Source organism: Pleurodeles waltl, chromosome 12 (assembly GCF_031143425.1).
Source record: "Pleurodeles waltl isolate 20211129_DDA chromosome 12, aPleWal1.hap1.20221129, whole genome shotgun sequence".
Lineage (NCBI taxonomy): Eukaryota > Metazoa > Chordata > Amphibia > Caudata > Salamandridae > Pleurodeles > Pleurodeles waltl.
In genome coordinates this window covers 642,919,365-642,931,522 of record NC_090451.1, presented here as the reverse complement: position 1 = coordinate 642,931,522, position 12,158 = coordinate 642,919,365, and the positions used below count along the sequence as shown (strand labels likewise).

Genomic DNA, 12,158 nt, shown 5'->3' with positions numbered 1-12,158 from the left:
TATATTTTGTCATCTTCCCCATGGATATACAGTTAGCCACCCACAGACATGTTCACGTACCCGTGAGGTGGAATGAAAGGTCACCTTTCTGTTTTTGTTTTCCTACATAAAACACTTAAAAGTTATTATTCATACCCTGCATCTTACCACATACACATGCCAGTGGGGAACGTGTTTCATGATATTGCTCCCTAACTCTATCCTGGCAGCTGGGGTACCAAGAATGTTTAGGTGTTAACAGTAGTTCTGATCTCAACCTCTGAATGAATGACCTCTGTCACTTCTGTTTCTGGTTTGATAACGGCGTCCTAACCTCATTCCATCTAATAAATCATTTCCTGTTTTCAGAAAGGTCACATCTTATCCAGTTTGGTTACAATACTTCATTAGCAGTTCCCTTCTTAGAATACACAAATGCCATCTCTTAGTTCACACTAATCACTGTCATGTTTCTATGTGGCGAGAAATCTCTAGCATCTACTGGAAGTGAATTTCAGTTTACCCGATTGGCCAGTCTCTCACTCCCTAAGTCTTCCTAGGCCAAAGTGTCCCAAACATTTTAGAACCATATTTAGACCAGCAAACTTTTGAGACCCACCTACCTTTAGTAGACATGAGGTGGGCGACTTTTTAATGTAACCAAAGCATTGTGTAATAGTGCATTGTCATATACAGATTGCACAATTTCCATTGAAATGACCACTAAAGTTCCACGGTTTTACTGATAAAACTACATAGCACAAAATGATAATGTGTGGAAATGGTGTGTCTGTGAATATTTATCATTTGTGCATCACCATGTAAATGGTCTTGATTTATTTTGATCCTATTAAAACTCTATTTCCAGCACAACTCAGAATTACAAAAAGAAACAGTTAAGTGTTGCCTTCCTAAATGCTGAATATGTACAGTTTATTTACAGGTTTTACATTTTGTTGTGTGTTCCTAATAAAACAACATCCTACAGCCTGTCCTTTCACACTTACTGTACCCAAGCAAGATTCTCACACAATCCACTTTACAAACTCCTCTCATTTAATGCTTCGACTGATCCAATACCTTAACTGAATCATTATGGAAAAAACAAATATTTCCACTAACTTAACTAATCCTTAGGTCCTAATGAAAGTACACTGCAGTTTTGCAAGGGCAACTTTGAATTTCAGGTCAAGTTTTTTTACTCCTCTCTTTAATGATATCCAGAATCACTGGGTTATCCCTGAACCACTGAGGAGATCAATCTTACAGCCCATAATTATGAAAGGGGGTTATAAAAGCACAAACATCTACAGGCATATTGCATTATTGGTTATTGATGCAATTTTATTTTGATAAAATCATACCATAGGAAATCGAACAGTGGCTGAAAATTAAAGATATACTACCTTTTAATAAAACAGACCTCTTAATAAAACAGAATCCAGGAAAAATAATGTAACTATGGATATGGATATGCTTTTCAGCCATGCCAGACAAGTTGTATAAATTGAAGAAAGGATCCTTATGTGCAAGTATCTTTGTTTGATACGAGTGATCGAAATTGCCTTTGAGAAGAAATTGAGTTGGTGGGATCTGGACTGTTCATTGGTAAAGGTATAACTGTATATTGGGATACATACAAACATGTGGGTTTGTGTCAACAATGGCATATGTCACCAATCAACAGGTACAATTAAAGCTCTACAGGGTCTTATAAAAGCTTGCATCTAGGCACACCTTCTCTTGGGATTACACATGGGCGATGGGAAAAACCTAACAGTAGCAACACTGTTTTCCTCCTACGGTAGAGTCGACTTCTGTTACTTATGGTAGGTATGTAGAAATAACATTGAAAAAAAGCTAAGGGGGAACATATCAACTCTTAGTATTTGGGTGAAAATTAAATAGACAACTGTTCTGAGTATACAGGGTCAGCTCCTCCGTTTGGGCGGAGGAGCGTTGCCTCCTTGGCTGCAGCGGCAGCTGCAAAACCTTTACCAGAAAACTATCATAAACTTTGTTTATGATCATTTTCTGGTAAAGGTGGCGGGGCCACGGGGTGACGAGCAGTGAGGGGGAGTGCACAGCACTCCCCCTCACTATGCATGTATGCTTGGCCAATCCTCTCGGGCTGGCCAAACACACATGCACAGTGTGCTCTCTCCAGCCCAGCAATTGTGTTTGCTGGGCTGGAGAGAGCCTGCATCTAAGTAGCATCAGGATTGGCCGCAGGGCAGGCTGGGAGCCTGTGCCCGCAGCATCTGGCAACAAAGGAGCGGTGCAGCAGTGAGGGAAGGTAAGAGGTTGTTTTTTATATTAAATTAAATTAACTAAATGTTTATCCTCCCATGTGTTCCCCCGCCCGCACCACGCAAGCCGCTACTGTCAGTGTATCTAGTTGGGGGTGAACATGACACCCACACTAAATTGGACTACCCATCATGCTGGCAGTTGGACAACATACAATTTACTGGCATATTCTTTGTTGAAATTATATACAAAACTGCCTAACCCTTGTTTTATCATAGTAGTGAACATTTGTAAAGCTAAACATGTAACCCTTATGTAATAAGGATGTATTATGTCTAACGAAAGACCAAATAAGTTGTACAATGTCCTTTTTTGTAATGCACAATGCAAAACATTTGGTCGAAGCAAAGCTGCATCGCAAACCCAAATAAAATTGATTTTGGCCTATTCAGCTTTGCACTTTTGGTAGATGAACAGTTTGTTAATTTCATAGCCAGGATAATGTGTCTAGAAGGTGGTACTGTAAAAACGATATTATGGCGGAAAATTAATATAAAGCTGAGAGAGTGTCCTAACCAAAGGATGATATATTACTTGTCTTTTTTTAATCAGATTTGGTATTTCCAACACGCGGATCTCAAGAGTTTTCTTTACATGTATTATTAAAGATGAAATGTAAGATCACTGAAATGCATTGTTTTGCAATACAAAGGAACATTGAGGATTAGCATCGAGAACTTTGGGAGACATTTAAAATGTTGATTCTGAAATAAAAAAGAGAAAATGAACCATAGCAATATTAATGTAAACAGATTAATATACTCCAGTGTTTTCCTCATTCTGATATGTATGAAACTCTTTGGAATCAGTTAATTCTAGTGGTTTTAAGGGTATATTAAAAATTAAATGCCAGCACACAAAAGCCCACAAAAAAAACGAAAAAATAAAATACCGTTTAAATATATATGTGCACGGGATACGTTTTTATAACATTTTACTATACTGACAGTTGGTTTTAAAGCCAATATCTATTGCATTAAAAATCCTGAAAACCAGACATATTGTTCCATTTTGTTTTGACTGTTGCACAATGGTGGCCTCAATGTGGTGTGTGCTACAGTCATTATATTCGTAGGAATCAGAAATTGTTAAACTCTAATGCGAACCTTGTCCCATGGTTAACTCTGTGTTTTAGCATCTGTGGTTTTTAAGGTCGAAGTGCCTCTCTTTGGTTATTCTTTACCTTATTATATTATGTGTTTTAAACAGTCTTGCCGACATACTGTAATATAAGTAAAGATTATTATTAATATATAGTGCACTTTTGTCATGTTATGTTGATTTGCATAGCGCACAAATCACCCAAGAGGGTATCCAGGCATAGGGCAAAACGTGTAGGTGTGTGATCCCAAGTTCCTTATATGAGGAGCCAGATCTTCAGCTTCTTGCGGAACTCAAGAAGTGAGGAGGAGGCCCTGATGTGCTGATGGAGGTCGTTCCATGTCTCAGGTGTGATGTAGGAGAATGAGCTACCTCTAGTTTTGCTTTTGCGGATGCAGGTAGTGTCTTCGAGTGAAAGTGAGGTAGAACATAAGTGTCTGGTAGGTTGATGAAAGTGTATGCGGTTGTACAGGTATTCTGGCCCGGTGTTGTTTAGGGCTTTGTATGTATGTGTGAGATGTTAAAATTGGCTGCGCTTGTGAATGGGGAGCCAGTGAAGCTTCTTGAGATGCGGTGTGATGTGGATGCGACGTGGGAGGTCGAGTATGAGTCTTGCAGCTGCGTTCTGGATGATCTGGAGTCTGTGCAGGAATTGTTTGCAGATTCCAGCATAGAGAGTGTTACCGTAATCCAGCATGCTGGTGATGAGTGCCTGCCTGATGGTCCGTCATGTTCTGAGGCAACCATTTGAAGATCTTTTGCAGGAAGTACACACTGTGTTGGCTTGAGCAGTCATGTTGAATTTGTGATCTAGGATGAGCCCTAGCTTTCTTGCATGGTCTGTGGGTGTTGGTTCTAGCTCCAACGACCACTAGGTGGAATCACATGGCGAGGTCTTGTTGCCGAAGACCAGTACATCTGTCTTGTTGGAGTTGAGCTCCAGGCCGTTGCTTTGCATCCAGTCTGCTACCATTGTCATGCAGCTGTTAAAGTTGGTTCTGGTGGTGTTTGTCTTGTCTGTCAGGGTCTGTCCTGTATTGTGAATATTCTAGCTTGGTATACTGAGATAGATGCATTAGTTGAAGGGACATATCCTCCAACACACATGATTTAATTTCAGACCAGGAGCCAGTGGGCTTCGATAGTGTGATTGTTCATTTTTTGTGTTGATAGTGAAAGGAGCAACATCACCAGTTCACAGTAGAACACAGCCCGTCTAGACCCAAACACACAGAGCACAGAGAGCTATGGGAAGACAAAGAACTAGGAATGGTCCTTATGATTTACCTTTCTCACATCTGCAGCTTTTTTATTGGGGTGGAAATAGCATTTGCCAATGTGTGCTCGTTTGCTACTTCCACATGTGCACGTACATGCCTGATCACGGTTTGCACACCCTTGAAAGTTCCCATTGAGCAATGCCATTCCAATTTTCTGTGTACAAACACTTGCCAGTTCTCAGTGGGCACACTGTTTGCAATCACTTGCCAATCGCCATTAATCACTCATTTTTCATTTCCCACTGTACTCAGGTTTGCCCGCTCCCATTCTACACACATTTATTATGTCCTTCCTTACCCAGAGTTCCCACATTGCAGTGTCAAATATCGGACAGTTTATAATTTGCATGCTCCCACCAGTTCCAAGTTTGTGCACACCTGTTTTTTCCCAGTTCACATACATTTGCCAGTTTCCATTGCTAGTTTGTGTGCCCACTGTAACTAATGTGTGAACCATTTCTCGGGTTTAGAGGTGTCGGGTGCATAAAATGAAATTTCCAGAGGATTCGAGAGGAGTTCCCCTTCCTTGTCCCAAAGCCAGGAATGGATGGCAGGGAGAAGCTGGAAAAGGTAGTCCTTGCCCTTTTCCTCTCCACCCTACCCATCCTCCACTCCTTAGCTTGTCTCCCTTCAATTTCATTCGGGGGTAAAAAGCAAAGAGGTAGAGTGGGCAGGGTAGACTAGACGTAAAATGATTATGTATATTCCTGATTTCATCACTTCCTGTATCATCTTCTTTGCTTTTGCAGCCCATGACGGGTCTAGAGCTACGTTACACCCCACCCACAAGAGATCACTCCAGTATCTGTGGAGAATGAATTCCAACTCCTCATCTTCTGTGCACGAACCAAGAGTAGACCAAAAAGGCAACAAATGGTGAATCAGGGACCAAAGATGCAGCCCGCCTCGTAGAACAAGAACTAGGGATGTACATGTCCCTTTGCAACCCAAGCCACACCAAAATCTGGAGTCACATTGAGCCGAAGCAGATGGTCCCTCTGCTTTGTTTTTCGGTCATATAGAAGAAGACCATGCCTGGGTCAGTCTTAAACATTGCTGCAGTGTACAGAATGTCATAGACTGAGGACCGTTGAGATTTGTCTCTGTTCAGGAGGGGACAATGGATCTGTAGGAGACTGCAAACCCTCATCAGATCACTCTTATCTGATCCTTGAATAGCAGAAGCACTAACCATTTTTTTATGGTTGGGGTGTACTCTTCTGTTCATGTAAAGAATGGCTACCGTGAGCGAAACCTTTTAGAAATTACTCAATACTAAAGTGGGGGACTGTAAACTTTGATTTTTACCTCTGTCTCGTGAAACCTCTAAAATCTCTAGGAAAGTGGATGAACTGGAATGTGTCGACACATATCCCCTAAGTGTAGAAAAATCTAAAATTCTTTCTTTGGCAGGTACTTCTACAATCTGTCCACCATGAAATTGACCACTGCAGTAAATAGATTGCAACAAAAAAGGTTGACAATCAGATGAAAATGTATGTACAGGTTCACAAGCAAGACAGCGAAAAACACCCTAATCCCATTCTGGAGGAAGAGTTTATAGACTTCTTCTTGAGCAGTGAGTGGGTCTTGTCCTCAATACACTTCTCTGTGTTGGATTTCTTGAGTAAGACATCTCTCCTGTGCCTGGTAGTATGGATTCAAATGTTCCAGTCCCAACCCAGGTTTAACGAGTGCTGCCTGGAATTCTACCATAGAATGGAAGGAAAAGAGTTCCCTTATGCTGTTTGGAAGTCTTGGTGATTTGGTGTGACATTTCACCCGTTGGTGTCTTGAATTGGAATTATTGTTTGTAGGTGGGTTAGTAGCATTTGGAAGTTCTATCTATTTGACATAGATTACAAGCATAATTTGAAGTTATCTACTTTAATCTTCTGCTGCAGCAAGCCTCCTGTTCTATGACGTTTTTGTCAAGATCACTTCGTGCCAGGGGACAAAGAGATGACAACATCAAAAGGGAAATGTAAAAAATAAGTTCGTTGAATACCCTCAGCTTTCCAGTTCCTTGTTCATATTGTAAGATGGTCAGAGCAGTTGCAGGCAAGATGTTTGCCTGAACATCCATGGTATACAGCACTTTGTCAGTGTCATTTTCCTTCTTGGTGGCCAAGGTCACCTTTTGAAAGTTATGAAACATAAGTTGCATAACTTCTTGTTCCCAGTGTCAGGTTTACACCAGTATATGTTTTTGCCAAAACTAAACAACCCTTCTGGCAAACCGTTCATTAGGAGTTCTGTTATTTGCCAGTGCAGACACCTCACTTCCACTTTCATGTCAGATCATCCACCAGTATCACCTGTTCTCATTGTCAGGTTTACCCACATAAATACTTTTCTCTAGACCCAAACAACCTTTCCGGCAGTGTGTTTATCAGGAGTTCTCTCTCACCAATGCAGATGTCTCCCTAGCAGTTTTTTGTCAGAACGTTCCATCTACCAGCATCACATGTAGCATTTCCATTTCAACATTTCTAGGTCATAGAGGCAGAACTGAAATCTTGGGATGGACAGCGTGCCCACATTCATCATTTCGAGTGTATTATCTTTTAATGAGCCGATGGAAGGATACCAACGACTGACATCCAGATGAAAGGGACAACATGTATCATCAAGGGAGGACAGGCTTTCCCACAAATTGTCCAGTAGTTCTTCCGTACATATTCTAAGAAAGTACTTGCCTCTGAAGTCTCCTAGTGCAGATGTCTTGAACAGAAGGAGGATAGGAGGTCTGCGATTAAGTAACAGGCTGTATATATTTCATATTGTGATCAACACTTACTTATTTAACTGATTTCATTTTTTGTATAGTGTGGACATCATACCAAAAGATGGTAGAGTATTTCTGAGAAGTTGTAGCACGCGTGGCTTACATTTTCATGAGCATGTACAAAACACTTAATATTGACAATAGTAAGTTGTGAGTTCGGGTTTGTGGTGTGAAAGTTTGAATTGAAGAAAAATAACCAAGTGTGACAGAGTTCAACGTTATAGCATGAGACATAAACATATAAAACAGTTGACAGTGGCACCTATATGGATTAATAAAGGAGTTACCATGATGAGTGAAAATGAAATGTATGATAGTGAGGGGAAAGTGAAAAGACGGACCCAGACCTATGACCTGACTGTTCTGCTATCTCTTAAATTCTTGTATCATGTAAAACTTATTTAGGGGGATATGGTTTTACGGCCTGCTTTAGAGAAGAAAGAAAAGTCAGACTTATCTTGATAGGCATATTGGGCCAGATGTACTAAAAGACTTTGCAATTGCAAACACATCAATTTGCAAGATCACTGGATTTGCAACCACAAAATTTATTTTTGTAATGTACAAAGCCGAATTTGAATCACAAAACGTTTTCCAACTCGTCAAAAGGCTTTGTAACCAATACTAGAATTGTAATTTGAAAGGGGAGTCCAAATTGTGAATCGTTCTGGTATGTGTCAATGGTTGTAAAACTGCAAGTCTGGTTGCAAACCATTGAACTGTTACAGACTCCTCAAAGGAGCTGGAAATTGATTCTCAAAGGGGAAGGGATCCCCTGGGGACATCTTCCCCTTAGGAAATCCTGTTGATAGACTCAGGAGGAGTAGGCAGTGCTCCAGGGGATGTTTTCCAAAACTCGAAACGTTTATGTTTTTTAAAGAAGCACTGGTTTCCTTTAGGAACTTAAACTGCTTTAAAAGAAGTGTTTCCCGTTTCTGAATGCAAACACAGCAATGGTGGCCTGCTGTACATTGCAGCTGACCATCCCTGTGTTTCTAACCAGTCCCTGGGTTTGCAAATTGCAACCTGCCTAATTCATATTAATCAGGCAGGTCATTCTGCACCTACCTGGAAATGGTGATTTATGGACCTTTGGACCATTCACAAAACGGTGTGCAGTTTGCGGACACTTTTTGCAAATGGACTCGTAGAACATCGGGCACAAGTTCCTGATTTCATACACAAATGATGAGATAGGGCCGGATAATATGGAGGTCATGCTAAGGTGTTTGGATTGTAAGTAGAGTTTATTTGGTTTGTCTCTATGTTTCTTTTTTCTTACATTCCAAGTTTATCTTTCAGGTAGAGGAGTGTGTTAATTTTTAGATCTTTGAAAATGATAAACGGTGGTTTAGTAAACACTTCTGGATGGAGAGCCTTCGAGGTCTCGATCACCGTTGCTTTAAGGAAATCATGAAATATGCCCCACTGATCCCTGCAGGACTGAACCCTTCTTGAGAAATGTTGCTGCTGAAAGCTCCACCTAGTCATAGAAACAATTCTGCTGATACTTCTCTGGTTCTTTTTCTCCTAGTTTTTCACAACCAGATCTAACCAGCATCCCTAGTGGTATTTATAAAGGGCTTTGAAAGAACCTAGGAGAGAGAGGCAACTCAGTTACCAGTTTCATAATGTGGTTATGTCACAACTATGTAAAGAAGAGGAAGACATATTGACAAGCTGGGGTAATGTGCGGTTATGTAATATAACTAACATCACAGATAGTGGGTGAGACTAAAGTTATCTTGCAAAATCAGTGTACTACTAGAAAGGAATTGGTAGCAATACTGGAATGTCTGCTTTGGAAAGCCTTACTCACTGTCACAGTAATGATGTGGTGGTGAGACCAGGATACAGAAGTCATGGAATTTGTCATCAAACAGATAAGTCAAGGCTTTCTTGCATTTGGCACCATGACAAATGCTGCGGAAATACACATCAATCAGAGTCATTCATTTACCGTAGATTCTGCTGATTTCAGTCACAGTGGCCAAATGCTGACTCAAATGGGTCTTTTCCCTTCAGTAGAAATACTGAATTTTAGTCCTGCCATTTAAAAAAAAAAAAATAATTACAAAATTAGAATTCGTTGTATTAAAAAAACAATTCGACATTCGAGGCCGCATAAGAAGCATATTTTCGTAGTACTTTGCAAATGCATTAATTACAATTAAATACATAAGTTAAGGTTGATATCTTCTCTGTATTGGGAATCACATTTTTGCAATCATTTAGGTTCCCTTGTCCAATTTAAACTAACTTTATGAGCAAATGGCCTTCGGAATTCCAACTTTCTGCACGCAAAATCACACTTCCCTGACGTACTAGTGTTTGCACACATTGGATGGAACAATGCAAAAAAAAGAAAAATAAGTTGTATTGTTAGAGAACTTTTTCTGCAATTTGCAAACATTAATCACCCCACCCCCTTGCATGTTGGTAATGCGGTGGCAAAATACCCCGCTTGTAGGGTGAGAAGAAAATGTAAATCCTATCTCTATCTCCCCTTGTGCAAGGCCGCTGCTGGTGGAAGAACACCCTACCATTAAGCAAAGCAAAAAAAAAGTGTGATCATAAATGACAAGGCGTAGAAGAAAAAATATCAGAAGTAGGGGGAAAACATATTATCCCATACCCTTTAGCAATGTGGGTGCTATTAAAGATACTCCTTCGCCCCTGAGTAAGGTGTAGGCACTAAGATCAAAATCAGTGCCAAGGCAGGTGTGAGGTGCCCCTGGCCTCCTTTATTCTCCCTTTTTTTAGGCTAAAGGAGGCATGGGGCAGCTGACAGCTGGTCCGTTCACAAGTGCGAATGGGTGACTGGACAGATATCAGCCTCCCAGGCAACTTTGAGTCTTAAAATGGTGCGGCCCAAAGAGCAAAGGGACTAATAGGAACAGGGTCTGGGAACAGCTGTCAGTTTTACCAGACCTCTATCACCCTCATTCTTCTGAGAATGAAAGGATCCTGGGACAGCTGACAGGTGCCCAGTATTGCAAAAGGCATGTTGGGGCAGGTGTTGCCTGTCCAAAATTTCAATGGGCTGGAAAATGGTGGAGGCCAAGCAAGACTAACAAATTTGACACTAGAATTTTTAGAAAATGTTTTCATTGGGTGCAAGAATTGTGGCCTGTAGGTATCAACAAAAAATTTAATGACAACTTTCCTGGTGCCCTGGTTGCAATTGCAAACATAAGACTGGAAAGTTTTCGCCTATTCTGAGACTCCATCATTCCACAAATAATTGTGGGCTCAGGAGGACTAGAGCCATTGGCACTTGCCCCTGCACCAGGTTTGCTTTTGTGAGTAAGGTGCCAGGGCAAAAGTTATCAGGCTCGTGGCCTCTTACACCTTCATTTAAGTGTGAATAAAGATCCGGGGCAGCCAACTGCAGGATCCATGCTTGTTTGCAGTTGCAAACAGATCACTGGGTTACCACTATTTCCCCTGGGCTTTCCTTTGTTGCAAAATGGAGCAGACTAAGGAGTCAGAGCAGATGTCATCTGTGTCAGGCCCCTTTCACCCTCTTATTTTGCGTAAAAGAGTGCTGAGACATCCGACGGCTAGCCTATTACATTGTTTGCAATTGTAATAGGGATCTAGGCCACTTGTACCTGTCCAGAGCATCGTTAGGTACAAAATGGTGGCCAACAAGGAGAGCTCGGCGAACTGACACCTGTCCCAGTGCCGTATTCAGAAGTGCAAATTGGGCACAGGAACAGCTCTTAGCTATCCCCGACCTCCTTCAGCCTTATGTTTTTTTTACTTGAATGTAGGGTAAGACATCTAACAGCTGGCCAGAAGCTATTTTACAGACAGGGTGCTAGGGGAGCTGTCACCTGCCCCTCTGCCTCTTGGGTTACAACTATGTCCTTTCAAAGATGACTAGGACAGCTGACAGCCACACTGTTTGATACTGCAAACAACATACCAGACAGCTGTCTGGTACCCCTAACCCCCTTTTTTAATATGAAAGAGACCCGATATAGCTGACAGCTGTGCTCTGAACTGTGTGCTAGGGCAGCTATCACCCGTCCAGTGCTTTCTTGGGGTGCCACAATGGTGCCTGCTGTGAAGGATTATGGCAGCTGTCCCCAAAAATGTTGAACAATAGATTTACTTGGTGCAAAAATTGTTTCTGCCACGTGTCAGCTGTGTGTACTGACAGAGAAAATGCCCGAGCAGCTCCTGTCTGCCCCAGGCCCTTCTTTGCATTTGCAGTCATGGCAGGAGTGGGGGGCAGCTGTCTTCTCTTCCAAGTCTCCTTAGGCTGCCAAATCGTATGGGTCAAGGAGAACCACGACAGCTGACACCTGCCCCGGCGGCCTATTCACTGTAGCAGACAGGGTGTTGGGCAGGTGTCAGCTACATGGTCCTCCTTGGCCACTGCCCATGTCCTGTTGTGCATGCCCTCTACGGGTAATGTTGTGTTACAAAATCCAGCATACTCCATTGTTCACACATCTTCAAAAGTAGGTGTTTCAGAATCTAAATATAAACACAGTTTGCAAACTATGAATTAAAGCTATCACGGTGGTCTTTAGTGACTTGTAAAGGATGTCATTCAATATGTTACTTCAGACTATGTAGAGTTGCAAAACAAATATTGAATAAATCCGTTTATTGCTGTGTGATGTTCGCAAACATCTGTATGATCAAAAAATAGTTATAAAAATGACGCTTGTGTCAACTACTATTTG

General features: G+C 41.4%; 2 protein-coding genes across 3 annotated transcripts in view; one reads left to right on the top strand and one right to left on the bottom strand.

Annotated features, from left to right (window-relative positions):
* The window catches only part of SHE (Src homology 2 domain containing E), an 83,358-nt gene that overhangs the window by 27,736 nt on the left and 43,464 nt on the right, over positions 1-12,158 (top strand). The window lies entirely within an intron of this gene.
* TDRD10 (tudor domain containing 10) overlaps positions 1-12,158 on the bottom strand; it is a 696,763-nt gene that overhangs the window by 646,700 nt on the left and 37,905 nt on the right. The window contains exon 2 of the mRNA XM_069218205.1: positions 9,419-9,504. The gene's annotated coding sequence lies outside the window, so the exon portion shown is untranslated. The remainder of the gene's footprint in view (positions 1-9,418; positions 9,505-12,158) is intronic.